The 21,302-nt window shown below is 42.5% G+C and overlaps 1 protein-coding gene across 10 annotated transcripts in view; it reads right to left on the bottom strand.

Moving 5' to 3' along the window:
- LOC149354464 (uncharacterized) overlaps positions 1-19,449 on the bottom strand; it is a 56,843-nt gene extending 37,394 nt beyond the window's left edge. For 5 of the 10 annotated variants that reach the window (XR_016291324.1, XR_016291323.1, XR_016291325.1 and 2 more), the window contains exons 1-5: positions 19,379-19,449; positions 17,113-17,285; positions 14,205-14,486; positions 4,784-4,931; positions 2,266-2,547 (exon numbers count right to left, since the gene is read on the bottom strand). The gene's annotated coding sequence lies outside the window, so the exon portion shown is untranslated. The other 5 variants (XM_089583333.1, XM_089583334.1, XR_016291329.1 and 2 more) reach the window with 4 other exon arrangements.
- Positions 19,450-21,302: the final 1,853 nt, after the last annotated feature.

The raw sequence follows: 21,302 nt of genomic DNA, 5'->3' as shown, positions 1-21,302 counted from the left end.
AGTAATTAGTGTAATTGGCAAAGTGAGGAGATGGGTCTGACCAATTAAAAGAAAGAATAAACAACCATCACCCTTACCGCTAAAGAGAAGAAAAAATTTTTGCACTCAAATCAACCTTATATTTATGGAAAAAAGACTCCATGCTACAAAATGTGCTGAACAGTTAAACAGCATTTTTGCAATGTGAGAATCTTTCCAATTTTGATGACTCATTCAGCAGGAGCTAAAGCACTTCCAGAGCAAGCTCTTATGCATAATTTATGAAGAGAAAGAATACAGGTATAATGTTGAGTTTTCTTGAAAAGTTAACCTAATCATCAATTTACAAAGTGGATTAAATTGTACACAATCTGTCTTCAATTAAAAAGAAGTAAAATACAGATGACATGCATTTATTTAATATCGCCTAGGTCATCTCTCTACTTAATGTGAGTGCATTCCGAACTACTGATTAGGGCCATTTTTTTTTTTTCTGTGCAAAACTGCAAACTCACAATTTCTTTTATCAAAGTAGAGAGGCCTCTACAGGCAGACCGTACGCTCTCTCCTAACCACATCATCTGGCCCCCATCAAAGACAACTAAGGAGACAAAGCAACAGAAGTCAGGTTGGGAAGACTCTGGAGGACTGAAGGAGAAATACCAAGGAGGGAAGGATGGCACGTAACATATTTAGGGCCCTTCGTTTATGGGTTTTGTTTTTTCCGGAAATAGGGGGGTAGAAATCGGGCGACATTTTTCGAGCTCAACTTCGGATGAAAACTGGGTTATTCACAAAAAATTTCAATAGTTTGGGTTTTTTACAGTCATTTTTTGCAGCACACGACAGTTCTACTATAATTGTTTTTCAGCTGGACATAAATGCACTCTTTTTGTGTAATTAATAAACAACAGGAAAATCGCATGTTGTACCAAAGAACTGTTTGCGAATAAAGTTTATTTTTATTAATGTCTACACATACTTCGTTGCATACATTGCCAGTCTGCTACGAACCACTACCACATCTGAGCAAGACCGCGCCTGCCTTTATTAGCAGAGTGAGAAAACATTCAACATCTTAGCGACAATTTTAAATGCGCAAAGTCCTTGGATTAGGGTGTCGTTGACAGTGACTGCAATAAGGCATCTTGTCGCTAGCCATGTATTTTCCTCTCGCATTTAAAACGCCCTTTTAGAACTTATCCTCAAATTCATTAGCCTCATGAAAGCATATGTTTACGAAGGTTTAAGATGCCTAGTTGACCAAAGACACTACTTTGAAATAAGCACTGCATATCCACAAATTTTTTTGCGGCGTCTTCAGTTTTGCGAACTGCAAAAATCATTGTCATCTAGGAGGCTCATTTTATGGGAGAAATTTTTATGAACTACGTTTGGGGTGCAAGAATCGGGTAAAACCAGGTTTCATCTGTGAACAAAGGGCCCCAAGTATATCTTCTTCCTGCTAACACAGTTCAGCCTCACAGGTGCTGCACCAGCTTACCAGCAGCTGGATTCACAAAGCTATTTGCTCATGACAGTGGCGAGTCCAATAGCAGGTGCAAGCTCAGTCTTGCACAATGCTGCACCATTTCTGTGTGAGAGCAGTGGTGATGAGAATAGCAGAGCCCAAGAAGTGCAACAGACCACTGCTGATGTGGAAGTTGTGCTTCAGCTGGAACAATGGTTCCTTACGTATGAAGGCAATGGTGGCCAAGCTTTGAAGAGGGCACTAGTGTTGCAAATCTATTTTTACAGTGCCAGCCTCCCTGTGTGGGAACAAGCTCTCATCACAAAAAGTTGCAATAAATACATGTTTAATCCGCTTCAAAATTTGAGCACCCACTGCAACTGAAGGCTGGACGTTCAAACAAATTTTCCATGCTATATTTAGGAAGTAGCAATAGTAGTTGGTTGCAAAAGCCAAATTATATTCAGCAACTATTGCTTCACATTAAAAATTTGTTACCATCTTTTCAAACAAACTGACTGAAAAATGTCAGCCATGCTTGACTGCTTTCTGTGACGTAACCACTAACAATACTATTGTGAGCCACATTTTGCAATTTACAAGCAGATATCATACCGTGAATGCAGAGAGCATTTCAGATTCTCAAAGCATAAATTGGTTTTACTAAGATGTGTTACACTGACTGATGTACAATTCTTGCAGGATAGGTTCAGTACACACTGCTAGATTAATGTAAGTATTGCTCCTATGATGTGGTGACCCAGCAATCGCCACACACACCCTAGCAGAAAAAGCAGTGAGAAGGAACATATTACCTTGTTGTGCGATGTGAAAAGGCCATGTCTGCATCAGCAATCCTCATGCGATCCCATTGGTCCTAAACATAGCAGAGCTGTGCAGTCTCCTCACAGTCATGTCAAGGACTCACCAAGCCATGAGTACTCATTCAGCTCTGGATAAGCTTCACACCCATCAATAAAGAGGGCTCGTCGAAAATTGCGCCGGCCGATGTTGCTGCCTGGAGGAAGCCTTGGCAGGAGCTCTTCAAGAGATGCCTTTGAGAGGATGTGGAATGCTGACTCGTCGTGGCAGGCAACCTGAAATACATTCCATAGAAATTACATGATGTGTGCACAAGGTTCTTGCATGAAAGAGTTCCATTTCTTTTTCACCCTTATTATGACAGATATAGGAAGAGGGAAAGAACACTGAGGAAATACATAAGAGATTCTAAACAACAGCTTGGCTTTTCTGCCCATTTTCTCACATGAAAGCCGTTCTTTTTGCAGCATTACATTAAATTAGGAAGACGCATGCCAAAATGTTGCTAAGAAAAGTTAGTGGCTTCACGTCTGGCCAAGAACACGCTTAAAAACTATTTCTGTCATGTGGGATTCCAATACAACTACGCTTACAAAAAAAAAAAAACCTGGAGAAGTGTGAATACAATAGAGGGCCTACAAATGTCTCTTGGTAAAAATTTTGCAGCAGCAGTATGGTTGTATCATCCAATAAATGCACTTCTGCAGAAATTTTTTTCTATTCAGTAATAGCACAGTTACTGGTCACACAATCAAGCAATTTCTCCATGCTTTTTGTAGTCCCATTCTTTCCAAGACCTTTCTTGCACATGTCAAGTAACTAGCCTATGCCAGATATTTTCACCTTCTCCTCCTCTTGACGAACAAAATGAAGCTGCCTCAAAGGCCTGTGTCATATGCCCATGTTGTGCCAGGGACATGTTCCCACCAAGTGGGTCATGCTACATCAGTGGTTCTCAAAGAAGGTGCCGCCGAACCATAGGGTTCCTTGGAGTGCTTTTTAGGTTTCTCAAGCATCTAAATCCTTGCATGCTCAACCGCCGAATTTCTTTTGACCACTTTATTTCCGGGCTAATCAGACAGAAATTATTTATTGCAGATTACTACACTTATACAGGCAGTCATTAAATTTGCATATTTTTTGAAAGGCCATGTGCCTGCATGCTCTCTTTTACATGCATGTCGGGCAGGAAGACAGCGAAGCCAAGAAGACTCTCATTGCTCTTCAGCACCTTTTGAATGCCACTGGCGTTCCACAAGGCACAAGAGAAGCCCTGTGCTATAGTAAAACAATTATTACAACAGCAGAGCTAAACTGCATGGTAGAGTGTGAGCAGTGGAGCTGAAATGGTGCTGTACTAGCACTTACTGCAGCGACGGTGCACCAGCAAACATGCAATAAAGCCATATGGTACAGAAAGGAGCAAGCAAAGTGAAAGCATGATACAGCACATTGCTAAACACAGATGAAGACAGACCAGAGTGCAATGCTAAAAGGCCTGTTTCTTCAAACTGGAAAACAAATGGCCCAGTAAAAACCATACCAGATGCCAAAAAAAGCACATTACCCATCAATCGGGATGATGGACCAGTAAAATGCTTGGGTATGTAGCAAATGAATCTGTCATGTCACCAGCAGAAGACATGGACAAAAATTACTGCCTTATGTCTATGTCAAGAGGGTGCTTGAGTGGGCTTTGAATTTTGATTCTTTACCACAAATCGCTGCACAAATGGCCCTAATATTTTGCAACAATGCTAACCACCAGATCTGCAAACTGAACTTAGTAACTTGAAATCCCCCATCCTAGTCATGGATTCTTTAGTCAGTGTAACAGACCTTGCAGTCATTAAAATTTGGCTGCTTGAACAAGTGAGTTCACAGCTAGTGACACAGGGTGCCCAGCAGTGTTATACCATGCTTATAGAGTAATATCTTTTGGAGCCCACGTTTTTGCACTCTGAAACTTCCCAGAGCGACTGCTGTGAGGAACAATGGCTAAAATTTTTTAGTACTAGCTGTGAACTCACTTGTTCAATTAAGTAGCCAAATTTTAATGTCTGGAAGGTCTGCTGCACTGGCTAAAGAACCCGTTGCTACGATGGGGCATTAGAAATGAGCAAGTTCAGTGTGTAGATCAGGTGGTTATCACTGTTTTAAAATATTAGGGCATTTGTACCGTGACTGGCGGTAAAAAATCGAAATCCCAGGACAGTCATGCACCCTTTTGAGACAGACAAAGGGGAATTTTTTATGTCTTCTGCCAGTGACATGACAGACGCCCCTGCTACATCAGAGATGTCCAAGCATTTTATTATCCCATCTCATGGGTGATGTGCTACTCCAATCAATGACACCATGAACTATTATGCCAGTGGTTGCATCAACCGCAATGGTGTACAAATGCACCTAAGTGCATTTTGCTGAGACCAAGCAGACTGCAATTCTTTTATACATGCCATGTTATGAAAAGAAAGGCCTTCATATGAAGAAATGCATTATACCACATACCACAGCTGAATTGTTTATAGCTTGGCCAAGCGTCTCCTGGTCAAGAATGATCCACACAAGCAAGCTGTCCTCTTTCTGGAGGTACTCCCTTAGCCGTTGCGATGCTTCCACAGACACCTCCACTGCTGTGTAGCTGTACGTCCGCATTCTGCATGCAAGATGTGAACAGCATTATGACAGAACAAACAACCAAAGAAAGTCTGCAACTCCAGTCTCATGCCAACAGAAACATCTAAAAGAATGGAAGACAATGCAGGGATGATGCCTTAATGCAAGTCCTTTGACCACATGTACACTATGCGAGTGCTCTGCCCCTTCCCGAAAAAATATTCAAAAAGAGAATTTTAGACAGCTTTTGCAACTGTTGCTCCCATCTTGTAAGTGACATACAGCCTGGCACACATCTGTTCTATTGAAGCCAAGCAGTGAACTAAACGGACCGCACACTTTTCAGGAGCATCAAACATGCCATGCATGCTTCCCAGAGGGGATCCAACCACACATGTATGAGTCATCACGGCTGTTCTTGTCAGCATGAGGTGCCAATGAACTAAGTGGTATGCAGTGCTGATACTGCATCTACAATGGTGGAGCAATTTGGTGTTTGCATAACGTTCTGCTTCCAATTTCAGCACTCGTCTCAAGGAACTGTTGAAATACATCAAAACGCCTTTGGAGACAAATTCAGGAGTGGGGCCTGCCAGTTGTTATACGAGCCTTACCCTGGCCTCGTGTTCGGTGTCTCAAGGATGAAATGCTTGGAAACATGGGTGTGTGACCCCATCTTGAGCTCACCAAAAACATATTATCCATGGGCACTGTGTGGCCAAGTTGCCCTTGCGCCATGAAAATAAAAACATTATGATCACCACTTCTTTTCTTAGGTTTAGTGATCACAGCACTAGAGAAAAAAGGTAATAAATTTTGATCAATTGTAAATTTCACTAAGTGGCACAAGACTGCAACAGTTCAATATTATAAATACTTGGGTGTTTATTTTGATGCTGATATGCATTCGAAAACTCAAATTACACAAATGTGCACCAAACTCGCACGAGGATATTATCTCTTATTTAAAGCACGTGAACTTTTTTAATAAGGGAGTAATTACTCATTGACGTCCACCCGAGCGCAGCCATATGGCTACAAAGGAAAGCTATACGGCTTTCTCAGAAACTTCGTAGTTAAAGAAAAATTCGTCCTGGTCCGGGGTTCGAACCCGGGACCACCGCTTCACCGGAGCAGTCGCTCTACCAATTGAGCTAACCGGGATGGCAAGCTTATGGTAGGGCGAGAGGAAATTGATCAATAACTCGAAGTAGGAACTGTGTTGGTTAAATGTTTAGGGGAATACCCCAAGGTGGAGTAGATTTGTAATAAGGGAGTAATTACTCATTGACATCCACCCAAGCGCAGCCATATGACTACAAAGGAAAGCTACAAAGCTACAAAGGAGTCAATGAGTAATTACTCCCTTATTACCAATCTACTCCACCTTGGGGAATTCCCCTAAACATTTGGTGGACTTTTTTACTTTGAGATTTTATGCATGCTTTATTTTTCATTCATACACAGTCATATTAACTATTGCAGAGTATTATGGTGGTACATATTCGACTTACCTTGAGCCCCTTATGAGGCAACAGAAACGAACATTACGGATTTTAACTTACTGAATCGTACATAGCACACTACTTTCTCATTCTCGCTAGTTCCCATTCTACAGATTGAAGCCTTATGCAATTTCTAAGATTTCCAAAATAATTCACATGATTATACAAACCAATTAACCAGTTCCATTATACACGCTTACATTACCGCAAAGAAAGAGTAGGGTGCAACAAGTCAGAATTTTAACTTGCCTGTATGCCAGAACTTATATGGCAAAAGCTTATTAGAATTTATGGGCACGCTGATAGGAGACAAATTACCTAAATATGTCAAGCAATCTACCAAGTTTAGTGCTGCTCTAAAGAGGTTTGCATAAAATAACTACCGGACACTTCTCATTTCCCCCAAGGCATAATTTGTTGCTTTTCTGGTACACTCCCATGTACTGCCATGTACGTATTTTGCTATGTATTCATGTGCGTATTTGTTCCTTCAAATGATGCTCTATACTCTTAGTTGTGTACTGTACTAGAAAAAGTGTTAACTCTGTTAAGTATTTTGTTCAGTTATATTGTTGTGCATGCCACACAGTGAACTTATTTTTTTATTGGAACTGCAACTAGCCTTTAGCTATGGGTACAATAAGCAGTTTTTCATCTCCAACAGTTCATGACTTTTATAAATAAATAACACGGCAAAAATGTTAAAAAATGTTGTAACTAGTGTGCATTTTAGCAATGTTTCATTCAGGGCTAGTAACCTCATAGTTACAGTAGAATATTTAGCTCAACATAAAGGACTACAAGAGAGTAGATGGCAAGTAAGCTAACTCATTCATTCGTCCTCTCCAGTGTGCTGTACTAAGAATCCTGCCCTGAAATGGTGTGCATTCCACTAGTTAAGTGCCTGAAATTGCAGAACAGGCGAAAAATGATCAACGGAATGAGGATGACCAACTAACTGTCACTAAACCAGATAATGACCTTAGCAGCAGATAATCCACTGTTTTTAAAATTTTTACACAGAATGATGCTACTAGACAAACAACTGAAGCTGTGGAAATTGACTGACCAGCAGCTTGGCTACAAGAGCACATCTTGCCATCTTGCAATAGCACATTCATAATGTCTTGAGCGGTATTTTTCAATGAAATAGCATCACCCAGGATTGCAAACCTTCTATAGACAAGAGATGCTCACCATCTAAACACAACTTCTGGCTGCCACAAAAGAAGAAATGTCATTTAAAAACTAGGACATTCAAGAGGTTTCAGGCAATCAACAGATAAAAAAGGACAATGCAACACATCAGCTAACGGCCACCCAAAAAGAGAATTCATCGGCACACTTTGAGATGAGAAAGGAATGTTCAGTTATGCATCAGTGTACCAGGCTGAGAACTTATTTAGGAAATAAAAAAAAGGCTGGATACTTCCCATGCAGACCTTGAATTTGAGTGTTGTGTTGGGTTTATTGGCGCATAAGCAGCTAAGGCTATCATGCGCCAAGAACAAGGTATGGAAAAAATATGCTTGAGCAGAGTTTGAAAACAAAGCGGATAAAAACGGTGGTGTAAAGGGCCTAAAAGTTATTTTTACTAACTAGCTGAAGAAAGACAAGAATTTTAAAAAATGTCTGATAGCAGAAACTTTTGAAGGTTGGGTTACCTCCGCAGACATCCTTGGCTCGGCAAGGATTTCGAGGCTCCCAACAACTCAGATAAAGACCTCAGCCTCCTTCTCGTGATTGAGAAAGTGGCTGAGGTGTATAATTGTATGTAGCGAAGCACAGGGTGAGTAGATTAGAGTTGATGAAGAATACTGGCTTCCCTTAAAAAGCTAAAAACACAGGGTATACTGACAAGTGCATCTTTGCCTAATATCAATGCTGGATGAAAAGGAATGTGTTCTTTGTAAAAGGTAGTAAAATGTTTTTTTCTTAGTGATTCGAGTTCTGTACATGAGAATAATATGTGGTTTACTGTTAGTTCGTCTCCGCACTTTTCACAAACAGGTTTGTCTTTCTTTGTTAGCAGGAAGTTGTGTGTGAGATGTGTGTGTCCAATACGGAGACGGCATAAAATAACTTCGATGAAACGTTTTTGGTGGGCGCATGACTTCCATTCTTCTATAAATGGTTTTACTAAGTGGAGCTTATTATTTCGTTCAATATTCCATTGCGACTGCCATTTATTTCTTAGCTTGCACTGTACCAACTTCATACAGTCATTGTAGGGGATGTTCACTTTCTTTATTTCTTTGTTGCGAGCTTTCGCAGCACATTCATCCGCCTTCTCATTGCCAGTGATTCCAATGTGGCTGGGAACCCAGCAAAATTTTATGTCTTGTCCCTGTATTGTGGCGCTCGTTATGTTGTGTATGATATTACCAATTAGTGGTGTCACTGCATTTCTATGGTGAAGCGAGGTTAGTATGCTCAGAGAATCAGTGTAAATGATACTGTTCTGAATGTTCTCATTTATTATTTTTTCTACAGCCACCAAGACTGCGTAACCCTCGGCGGTGAAAATGGATGTACACTCAGGTAGCCGTACTATTTTTTCCCAATTATTCTGAACTACAGCACTTCCCACGTAGTGCGCCGATTTTGATCCATCGGTATAAAATGCTTCGTATTCTCTGTATTTTTCCTCGAGTGCTAAATATTCTTGTAATATCTGTTCATGTGGTGTATGTTTTTTCCGAAATTGTGTTAATGTGAAGTCGAATTGAATTTGAATTTGAGCTCCAACAAGTGATACAACACAATCAGCATTAAGAGAAAGAAGGAATAAGCAACTTCAACTTGTGATGGCTAACTTGCTCATTAAAACAATTTGTGCATGTGTAATGACGATCACATTAGTCACCAACAGAGAGGCACTCACAACCTTTGAGCTTAATAGATGGGGTGTTTGTAAAGAACACTGTTATTATTAGAGTTTTGCAAATTTGGAAGAACTCTTGTATCAGAAAGCCAAAAGGATGCAACTGAATGCATACTATTTATGATGATCATTCAGTCTGCCTATTTATTTGGTCTAGATACAGCAAGGCCACATATTCAGTCATCCACACACCAGAATGCATTTTTGGCACCTCAAGGTTTGGATTAAAAAACTGCCTGTATAGGTATAAACGCGTGTAAGGGCCGCACCCATGTATGGGCCGCACCCTGTTTTCCCGAAGGAAATGTTAAAAAAAAATAAATCCGTGTAAGGGCCGCACCCGAACTTTCCATGACCCAGGCGGGAATAGCCTTCTAAATGCATGCGCTGTGGCCTCTGCGATCGGCTCCGGCTGCGAACAACGGTGCACTCGATCGCGGCGCGCTTCATTGCGGAGGCCAAGAACATGCACAAGAGCTTTCAAAAAACGTCCATGGATGGCGCCCGAGGCCACAGTCATCATCGTCATTTTTTTTTTCAGCCGCGACTTTCCGCTATCCAGATCGGCATCAGTATCGCCAGCTCCACCCTTTTGTGGCGTGTTAGGGTATAGTGTACTAGAAAATGGGGTAGTGTGTTCAGGGAGGATTCAAAGCTGTCGCTGTTGATGTCGAAAGCCACGAAACCGGAAGTGTTACTTGTGGAAAAGGCCGTAAAGTTCAAATCATGATTGAAGTCTCCAAAGGCTCCAAAAGATGGTAGCAAAATCACCTGAAGCAAAAAATGCTGTGAGGTTCAACTCTGGTACCAGTGCTGCTATTGAGCAAACAAAGCAGAAGGAAATGTCTGTCACTTCCATGAATTTCACAGCTTACTGTTTTAACAGAACTATGCTGAGGTGTTGATCAGAGGGTGTATAAACAACACAGTCATTCATACAAAGAATGCATAGAAAGTGTCAACATCTATGACCTATGTAACAACAACATGACCCCTTTCATGTGCATGTCTGCACAACGTAGCTTTGGAAAGGGAACCAGCTTGAAATAAGTAGCACCCAAGAGACGTGAAATCCCAGAGGGAGCCATGGTCGACTGAGATGGTAAACCTTCCAAGTGGTGAGCATGACAAGATGCAATGTACACAGCCAAAGCAGGAGCTTTATGATGCAGTGACAATGGAAGACCGCTATGCCTTGGGCTACAGATAATATGGACAAACGGCCGGATGGCAACAAAGGAATGATGACCACAAAACAATGGAATGACAAACAGTTGACTATCTTCACTGTACACAGCAGACGCCCTACTAGTAAAAGTTATCACGCCTCAAATACAAAGACATTAGCTTGCACATCTCAGCTGCATTTCCATGACCGAAAGCCAGAAGAAAAAAAACTGAGAAAACTACAGAATCACAGAAGAAAATACCGTAAGTGAAACTCCACTTTAGATTCTTACAAATTGTAAGTGAGCAGATGGCAATGGCACCAATGCTTTACTACTTTCATAACTTAATGTTGGAGCATTTGAAAATGTGTGCCTCTGTCATTCGTTTCCTTGCATGCATTGAAAAAAAAAACATCAATTTTGACCCCTTCTGCATTGCTCTGTACTGAAAGTTAATCCTCCTAGCGAAACCACAGGGCCAGAAACTGAAATATTGTTATGTATACTGCGTATGTGACAAAGTTACATTCCCTCCTCACTGCTAAGGTGGGGCTTTGCTGAATGTTTCTCAATATGTTCTATCTTTTCTGGCTTCAAAAAAATATTTCGCTTCACACTGCACAAAATTCAGAAGTAATGTTGAAGTGACAGCTCCATTTTTGTGAAAACAAATGAAGCATAAGGAAAGGACACCATAAAAATTCTTAAATGCTAATGCAAGTCATGGAAATCCTTCATTTAGATCAAAACGATTTTAATTTTTCTACAAAGCAGACTTCACATCTGTGTAAGCAATTGATATTTATCAGTGCCCAATCAATAATAAATCACTCCTGCTTCAGTCTCAGCCACACATGCAACATGAGTTCAAATACATCCGAACTGTACTTGCCGATACACAGTTTGCAAATGAAGGAATGAGAGCTGATCTGGGTTGATGTGGAGCTATCAACATTACATTCAAAAGCTTAATTCCAAAAATCTGCCAATTACCTAATGGTCTAACCATGCTGTGTAAGGTATGGGAAGTGTACAGATGGAACAACCCATTGTTCGCATATCACTGAGACAACAGGCAAATGCTACCTACCAGGCATTGAAGCTCAGACAAGGATGTTTCAGGAATACTTTTTCAGTCTTTGGGGGACATTCTCCTCAGAGATGAAAGCATGACTCACTGACAAATTATTTTTCTGCTCTTTATGATATCCTGTTTTGAGGCTAGTCACCACGTTTTAAATAACTACCAGACCTCTTGCCCCTCTCTGGAACTACAGCAGTATCATGCCCCCAACTTCTCAGCACACTTGAACACCTCCCTCATGTGGTAGCTGGTGAGCACAGGAGTCTTCATTTATGACGTTATAACACTGATGCTGCATAAGCTCTGCAAAACGCTCAGAATCCTTCCTATTATTCTTAACACGGCAAGCTGTATAATTTCTCCTCAATAACACACTTCACTGACTAGCTTTGATAAGATACTTGTTAGTCTTACCATTAATTTAGTCTGCATGGCCAGTTCCACATACATAGAGTTGCTTGTTTACCTCAATTTTAGTTTCTCTTGATTCATGTAAGCTTAAGTGTAGCAATCCAGAAAACTTGCAAGGCCACTGCAGTAGCCCATATCCAAGTTTGCAATAGTTAATCTTAATAAACATCAGCAAACAAATTATTTATTAGATTTAAGCTTACTGGTTTAGCGCATTACTCGATGAAAGCTGATTGGCATTAGCAGCTGCGAGGTCTGGAGTGGCAGGCACACTTTGACATCTCATAGGCCCGATTTGGCATCTATATATTCGTGTGCATACTTGGCCTTCTTCTGCTCGCAGTCTTCGGTTCAATTGCAACACTGGCACACTTCACGGATCCCAGGGTCCGCTTGCATGAAGCAAATAGTCTAGTTCCCAGTGTTGTCTTATTAGCAGTCTAAACACTCCATAGGTTTTGAGGTAAGCAAAGGCACATAAGTGGCTCACTGGGATGCCTGGATGGCACTGAGAGTTGTTGGTGGCCTCCACCGAAGGATTGATACCGGTCTGGGCCTTTTCTTTTCTTAAAACCATTGAAGGATTTAGACTCCGTTAGCTCTGAGGAAAGAAAAGGCACACAACTGGCTCCGTGGGTCAGTGGACACCTACATCACACTATGAGGTACGTGGTGGTGGGGTACACCTACACGTTATGCGTAACAAGCTTCACAGCTACTGCTGCATACCTTAAATTGCTTCTACTAGGTGACTTGCACAAAGCTATTACAGCTTTTGCTGTAAAACAACAAAAAGATGACCCATTTCTTAGGCATGTAGATATACTTCAGACCGCAGTAAAACAACTGCGAGGACAGTCACCACCATGCAGTATAAATTTGTTTTCAAAAGTTTTTTTTTGTAATTTAAGTTTTGTTTATTTTGACTGCCTTTATTTACTCCTGACAAAACATAAATCAACACACTTCTCTACAAAGGAAAAGGTAGCTTCAAGTCAGTGGTGCACTAATTACCATTCATGAAGTACCTATCAAGAAGTACCAAAGTCCGAATCATGAAACCTTGCCCTTTGAGCTCTCTCACCCTTACAGCACCACAATAAAGAACTCAGATAAATAATCATGAAAGCCACTCACAATATAATGGCAGCTGCCAAATGAGAAACTTGAACAAATCTCTGCTTTTTCATTAAAAGGCCATATAGCAACATGTGGTTGCAGATTCCAATAACAGAAATGGTTTGGTTTATGGTTTTTATGAGGGTTTAACGTCCCAAAGTGGCTCAGGCTATGAGGGACGCCGTAGTGAAGAATTCAGGAAATTTCGACCACCTGGGGTTCTTTGATCTGTACTGACATCGCACAGTACACAGGCCTCTAGAATATCGCCTCCATTGAAATCCAACCAACATGGCTGGGATCAAACCCGCGTCTTTGGGGCCAGCAGCTGAGCGCCATAAACCACTGAGCCACCACGCTGGCCTCCAATAACAGAAATAAAAAAGAAACAATTTATTCTTAATTTGTCATCTCCCCTACATTTTGATACATTTGAGTTCATGCAATTTTTGCACTGATGGATAAACTTAACGAAATCATACTTCTGATAAATGAATTATGTTTCAATCTATTTGGTCAAGTGCTACAGTGAACAAACATCTCCTTAAAAGGACTCCTCAGTATCCATAAAAAAATATATACGTCATAGACCACCTTGTTATAATTTAAATAAGTGTGCTTGGGAGGATGAATCTTCTGTTTGAATGCCAGCTGTTCCCTGTAAAGGGCAAAAGCAGCTTCAGGCTTTGTTTATATGGCCTATTTTTAATCAGCCACTTTCGAGTAGCAGTCCTGGACCTTTTCTCTGATTTTTAAGTTTCATCTTGCTATTTAGGTGATGTGTGATGCAGTAACGCATTAATCACACATTACCGTGCCCCACGTTTGTGATGCGTGCCACGCACAGGCAAGCACGGCTGCTCATCCATCCATATGAGGCTGGAGTCCATCGTGACAAAGGCAGTCAGCGAGGGCGTGAGGGTGGGAATATGGCATTCACAGTGTTGGAATATCTGGGTGCAGTAAGCAATTGTAGGGTGTGGTGGTGTGCAGTAGGGGATTGGTGGTGGTGGGGTGTGGTGTGTATGGATGACAACGCCGATGAGAACACCATGATTCTGTCAAATGTTCCCAAATGTGAGGCACTGAAAAGCGTTAGAATGGCAAACAAGCAAGCAAGATTTGCAGGTGATATTCGAACCTGTCCTTGAGTTCCTTGTACACTGGGCCCGCTGGAGTGCAGTCCGCATAGGGCACCTCGATTCCAGTGACTGACTTGATGGGGTAGATGAAAATGTTGGCCAAGCGTCCCACGGGCACAAAGCTATTCCTGCTGGCAGCCCTGTGCTGCAGCAAAAGGTAAGCTGTGGCTGCAGCAGCTCCACCCACTGCTGCAGCTGTCAGGGCAATGGCACCTATCTGGGGGGATCTCAGGACTGAAGATGCCATTGCACGCTGTGAGGTCAGAATACACGGGACCCTCCTGAAAAAGAGAACAAAAATAGTCTTCAAAATTTCGACAACAGCACGCAGCCTGAGTTAAGCACTGAAATTTTGCTGAGGGATTTGGTGGCTAAGAACCAGAGATAAATTCTCATTCTAGAACAAGAAAAACAACAGATACACATGACTTATGGTGATGGCATGATGTCATACCTGGTGTTGTATAACAAAGATGACTTGAAAAGGCTGCCTCAATAAAGCTCCACACATACTCCTTGAAGCTGAGAAATGCAGCCATTGTAGCGTGCAACGAATACTTGCACCGTGCACCTGCAGTAATTGGCAACCTCACTGAGTGCCTGAGAATGCCTTACAGCACATCCCTGTGCAACTAGAAGGTGTCTCATCACCCGTGTATGCGGTAAATATAAAAACACATCTTTTTAAGTAAGAAAAAGGCATTACAAAGTTGACAACAAAGCACTGCCAACTGTACCAGAAGTAGCGATGAATGCTAGTCTGGTTGTCTCGGGAACAGCAGTCTTATTACCCATTCCATTTAATTATAACAACAAAATAAAGCAAAAAGAGGCATGCAGCAGTGGAAAGCTGAATGTAGAGGCCGATTTACTCAAGACTGATCCCTCATTCTCTCAGGTCACTAAAACTATAAACGCACAGAGTAGCGCTACTGAAAAATGTAAACTGGCACCCCCTAAAGAGGAACGTCTCAATAAAGTTAGTACAAGCATGAGTGCTGTGTTGCAATCCAGTCATCAAGTAATGATACCAGCAGAGGCAGCACACACACCCCCTTATATTTGAAGCATTTCAGGTGATCATGACTGGTATGAATGATGGAGCCGAAATAAAATTTTTTCCTAACAACATGTGTGGCCTGGTCCAATGTGGCACATACACATTCCAATAATTTTATGGCTGATGTCTTTCAGTTGCCACCCACCTTATCAACCCATATCAGTAGAAATGATACAAAAGAATGCTGAAGGAAAAGTAACAGCTGCATGCAAAGTAACTGACATGCCTATTTGCTCATACTATTTCCAGGCAAGACATGCATGTGTCAATCAATGTCCTGACAGACAGTGCGTGAATGCGGTATAGACCTCATGCTTTATCAGAACGATTTGTTCACCTTTGTGCCCAGAATTATTGCCCATGTGGTTTAGGTGCCTCACAATAACTCTTCATTATAGAGTACCACTAGGGAAACACAAAATCAAAACAACAAATAGATGGTTACAAGCTGACAGCTGTCTTCTTCAAAAGAAAAATGCAACACTTATCAGCTTTCATTTCTCCAAAGTATCTCTCAATAATCCACTTCAATAATCACCTTTCCCACTATGGCTATCAGTGCTTCATGTGAAAAGCTTTGTGAAGGCACATATACGTATTAGGGAAGAATATTTAGAAGGCAGTAAACAGGTTTGCATAATAGTTTGCATACACTTTGTCTGGTGTACTGAACAGTGACGACGTTGTTCATGTTTTTAGATACGACGAGGATTTTCTTATACTCATGAAGAAATGGAGTGATTTTTTGTATGACGATGCCACTGCGGATATTTTAAATCTCATTAAGGCTAATACCTCAGGTTTAACCTTTACCCATAAGCTCCCAGTCGACAACATTCTCCAGTTCCTGGACCTTAAGCCCACCTTCTCTCTTGACCATGTGTGTTGGTGTTTCTGCTCCCGCAACCTAGCGATTCCGCACGCTCTGAAACCATTAAAATTGCTAAACAGATTCCTGAGAAGGCTTTAAAAAAGTCCTGTACACATGCCATGCAAACCAGCTTCGACATGCAGATCTCAAGGTTGAAAGAGGCTGCTTTTCCTGAAGTGATTGTCCTGGCAGGAGTTCAAATGTTGGCAAAGAAGTTAAAATCCACTCAGAATGTAGACACTGGTGTAGCCACCAAAAACAGCAGGCCAGTGGTAATTCCCCACGTCCACAGGACTGCACACAATCTTAAGAAAGTAGGAAACAAGCAAGGCGTCCCACTAGTTTTTTGGCCACCTAGAAAGCTGAGTCACCTTTGCACCAGCATTAGAGGGCACACCACCGAAAAGAAGCAATGTGGCTGCGGTGTTAAGCACAATAACCCCTACTTGGCCTGCCAAGTTGCCGTTGTTTATCTGATTCCCATCACATGTGGCAAAGTCTACACAAGGCAGACAGGCCGCTTCGTCAATATTCGCACTCGTGAACATGAGGGATCTTCTAGCAGCATTTTTCATCAAACAAAAAGGACAATAAGTGATACATCAATCAGACTATATAAGAGAGCACACTTCCTTATATATATATTTTTTTAACACTCTGTGCAATTGTGATACCCGAGTGCGCCTGCGCCGACATGCATATATATTTAAATGTTGCTCTTTAAGTAAATCAGTTGCTAGTTTGCGCTTCCCCCTCTTCTTTCAAGTGATTGTCTCTTTTGCGCAACCTATCTTTACCCTACTATGAACCAACTTGCCTAATAGCTCATCTTGCTGTTCAGCTCGTTTGTCGGTCTACTTCCTGCCCCTGTAATGCTTCACTAAAAAACAGCCACCCAAACGGATGCCGCATAGAGTAGCTCGCCAACACTTGCTGACAACGCCTCAAAATGCAACGCCAAGGTCGCGTTCGTTACCGCCTCAGTGCAGCAGCCAAATTTTCTGACAATAACATGGTCAGGAAAGGTTTCAAATAACCGCGCCAGCCAAATGCCGTCGAAGAGCCAGTATAGTCCCTGCACTCCTGTGCTAGCTCAGATGACGCAGGCAGTCCGTGGTGAATTCAGGGTCTGCAGACGTCCCCTCTTCGCTGCAAGATAGCAACCAAGGATTACGTAAGCACACAGTCGTTGATCCGAAGGTGAAGGCATATTTGTGCAGACGACGGAGGGACAAAGCGCACAAGCTGTGTTGACGCGCTACTAGTGCTACTTCCCACACACACACACACACAGCGCGCGAACCATAGAGAAAGAACGAATACGAGAGGACACTCCCAGACCCCAGCAGCCCAATCGATTGTAGCGCACCTAGCGGTTGGTGAGAGCAACTGGCCCAGACTTCCTGTTTCGGTTTCACTGGCGCGAATTTCGAATTGCTTGCGCGTTACCCACGTTTGGCTGTGGCAGGAAGCAAACAGAATGCTGAGCTTAATCCCTTGTGCCAATTGCGTCATGCCAAAATTATTTGAGCGTAAGTTGTACAGACAACAGAACTATAAAACAAGCAGCTTTGGATTCATAAATCAACAAGGGCTCTTTCTGTCTGGCGGGCTTGTCTCCAGTTCGGAGCAAGTGGTGGTTCAACATGCAGCATTTAATAAACAGACAGAGTGTCAAGGAAACTGTTTATTCCAGGGCAAAAAATAGAATGAGCACATAAAAGCTGCACACAAACCAAGGCCAGCATGGTTTCTTAATATAGGCAAATCTACCTCGTTTCTTAATATAGGCAAATCTGAAAGTATTAACATAGCAGACAAAAGACAGGTAATCACGATAGACACTAGGCACGGCCATCTTTGTGAGTTTCGTGTGGCCAGGGTCCATGAAATCTTTTGCAGTGAAATGGTCACTGCAAACCCTGTATGTGGCATACAGTAGGTTGGCCGGCTTTCTCAGAAGGTCGTCTCTTCCAGTGTACTGCACCCATGCTGTCATCCTGCAATGGCGATGATGTACCTAGTGTAAGCGTAATTGCCTGAAAAATATTCTTACCCTTGGTACAACAAGATGTTTGTACTAGAGGCAGTTAATATAGTCACACTTTAAGGAATAAAAATTGTGGGGTCTGCAGCAAGCTTATGACAGGCACTTACGAAAAAGCATGCTTTCTTGAGGGGGTCTTGAATTAACACCTACGCCAAATGAAATCAGACAAAGCCAAAAGTTGAAAGCCCTGCTTACATATCCTTTTTGCGGCTTTTTGTACGGCTTATCTAAAATAAAAAAATTGTTTAGTCGCTCCGCCACTGCAAGCATTCCGAAACAATGGCTACAATACTTACTAACCTGTAGTGGTAGTAATATACAATACTTTAAACTCAAATGAAGAAGCTATTATGCCCAAGCTCTCCAACTATGAAGCTAGCACTATAAATGTGAATAAATTAGTTTTGTTTTCACTCCTACTGCACAAATAGTAAGCGTAAAGAAATCCAAAACATAAGAAAACTCAACGCATCTGCTGTCCCATGGTATATGGAAGAAACTAGTCCCTGGCTTCTTGTGCGTTCTGCCGTTGTTCTGGCGCCACGACACAGAGCAGTAGCTACCGTAGGAAGGGCCGCCGGATGGCATGGCAGCGTGTTCTGAAGGATTTTAATGCATGCATGTATTATTCTGAATAATCAAAACAATATAGCAAGTCATAACTACGCTAAAACTGTTTTCAATATAACAGCAAATCGCGCCACAATACAATATCGCTGCCACACAGATACACGCAGTATACTTTGAGTCTAAATAGGAGTTGAACGCAGGCGCAGTTAACATATACCCGAAACATACAAATACGAGCCCTTTCAGGATTTGAAATACGCGCCACGCAGCGCCTGCGCAGGGATACGGGAATACGGCATGCAATGCGTAATGCGCATCACCACGAGAAAAACAATACATCCGCATTTGGCACAGTACTAAGGACCAAGGTTTCAAGACTGCTCAGCAATTTGGCCTGAAACTGCACCGCGCAATGAGTCTATGCTGTATTCATTCGGGCTCTGGGTTACCATGCGTCCCTGAGACCACTCCCTTACTTTTGTAAACAAACCACCCTCACGGCCGCCGCGCGTCTTACGCCGTATGTTAACAGCTCACTGCGATGTAAAAACGCAACAGTTGCTTGTGCTGACTCTTTATGTCAGTGTTTTCAAACATAATTTCTTTAAGAAATGTGTCTCACCTGCTGTCCAACACGAGAAAAGTCGCTTCTGTAGCAGAGCAACACCGACGCAGCCGTCGCCCACAATCACGTGCAAATGACAGTGCAGACGACGGTCAAAAAAAAAACTTTGGAACGTTTTTCAACAAATTGCCTTTTCATATATATGTTAAAAACGTGGAGTTGAAGCAGAACATAATTCCTTAGCATCAAGAAGTTTGTTTGCTTTAATATAAGAGCATTTATTTTCGCGTTTGCGTCCTCTGGCGTTCCGTGAGAATACTAGACGCATGACTAGCGATTGCGTAGTCGCGACGTACTTCCTGAGGCCAGTTTCTGCCGATTGTCCTGTCTTATTTTTTCTTTCTCTATGCGCGAACTATGGACCTTCCGCGCTCTCTTTTGACACCCCACGCAAACACAGATGTAACGTTGATCAAGGCAGCGTCAGGGGGCGCTAGCCTCGTCAATAACGTAAAGCCCCTCGATAATTTGAAACATGGAGGAAAAAAAACTAAGGAGGGAGCATGACGTCACGCGGCCAGCGTTCGCAAGCCGAGTGTTTTGACACGGCCGCTCGATCTCTCTCCTTGGGTTTTGAAGTCGTTTTCTCCCTCAGTTTTTCGCTCTCCGAGCCGGTCCTTTATGTTTTGATTTCGGTATGTTTTAGTGCGCGTATGCGCGACCCGCGGCGCGGGCGTCTACAGCAAGGAAGTTGATCTACAGTTAGTCTGCCGCGCTAATCGGCGCATGCGCGCGCGCAGCAGGGCTAGACTTTACCGCACGCTATCACGTGGTGCGATCATGGGGGGGGGGGGGGGGGGGGGGATACATTCTCCTTTTTTTGCTATATCTTTACTTGTTAAGACTAGGCTTCAAGGTTGTCGCCGGACGCTCCCTCCTCAGTTTTTTTTTTCCTCCATGATTTGAAAGTAGCGACACTCTCCTCCACTCCGGCGTTTTCCTCCTCGAATATCCTCGCCCGCCGGCTGCTGCGCGCTGCACGCGGCACGCTTTTTTGGGCGTCGCTCGCTCGCCGTCCGGGCAGTTAGCTGACACATGCGCGCGCTCTGAAGTTCGCGCTTTTTCCACGCTCTGTTATTGAATAAAAACACGACAAAAACATGCGAACGCGTGACTACCACGAGCCACATAAATTAGCGTCTCGTACGCGCAATGAAAGTGCCAATTACGAGCGCTTGCGGCACGAACAAAACCACTTGCTGCATACATCTCACATTCTTTTTGACTTTTCAATACCGTCATTCTCAACACGGCATAGTATATGAAGCGTAATATTTACAATATATTTGAACATTCCTGAATATTTTCACCATACCAATGTTTAGTTAAATGTAGATTCACTTCGAACTAATTATCGCGGAAGCACAGTTTATGAAGATGTTCACGAGTGGAGTTTCAGAAGTGGGATGGTTGCTGGGAACAAGCTGGGGCATTTACTTCGATGGCCGTCCTAAAATTTTTTATTAAGGTTCAGTCTGAGTTTGGCACCGCGCAGTGCACATGCAACGGCTTAATCGTTTTGAAAACGAATACGAACTTTTTCTATTAAGCATGAAACGACTTCAGCTCCCGCTGTCGGCGACCTTGAGGTGATGTCGAGCCGAAGCCGAGAGCCAAAGATCCGCGCACCGATTTTCCGTCATCCAAGGAAAGTGTCCGCACCCCAAAATTTGGCCCTCTCAACCACCGAAATTTGACCTTGTCCGAATTTCATCGAAATTGGTGTCAAGCGTAATTTTAATATTACCAATTCAATGGTGAGATCCAAAATTAGGTGGGCTATCCCCAAAATTTGTCTCTCTGGAACCCATAAATTTGACGTCGTCCATATTTGACCAACATTGGGGTCCAACCTAATTTGACTATGGGAAACTCAGTGTTGGCTTCCAAATTTAGGTAGACCACCCCCAAAGTTTGGCAC

Source organism: Amblyomma mixtum, chromosome 3 (genome assembly GCF_055824585.1).
Source record: "Amblyomma mixtum isolate Tamu chromosome 3, ASM5582458v1, whole genome shotgun sequence".
Lineage (NCBI taxonomy): Eukaryota > Metazoa > Arthropoda > Arachnida > Ixodida > Ixodidae > Amblyomma > Amblyomma mixtum.
The sequence above is the reverse complement of the archived record's forward strand: the minus strand, read 5'-3'. Positions and strand labels throughout refer to the sequence as shown.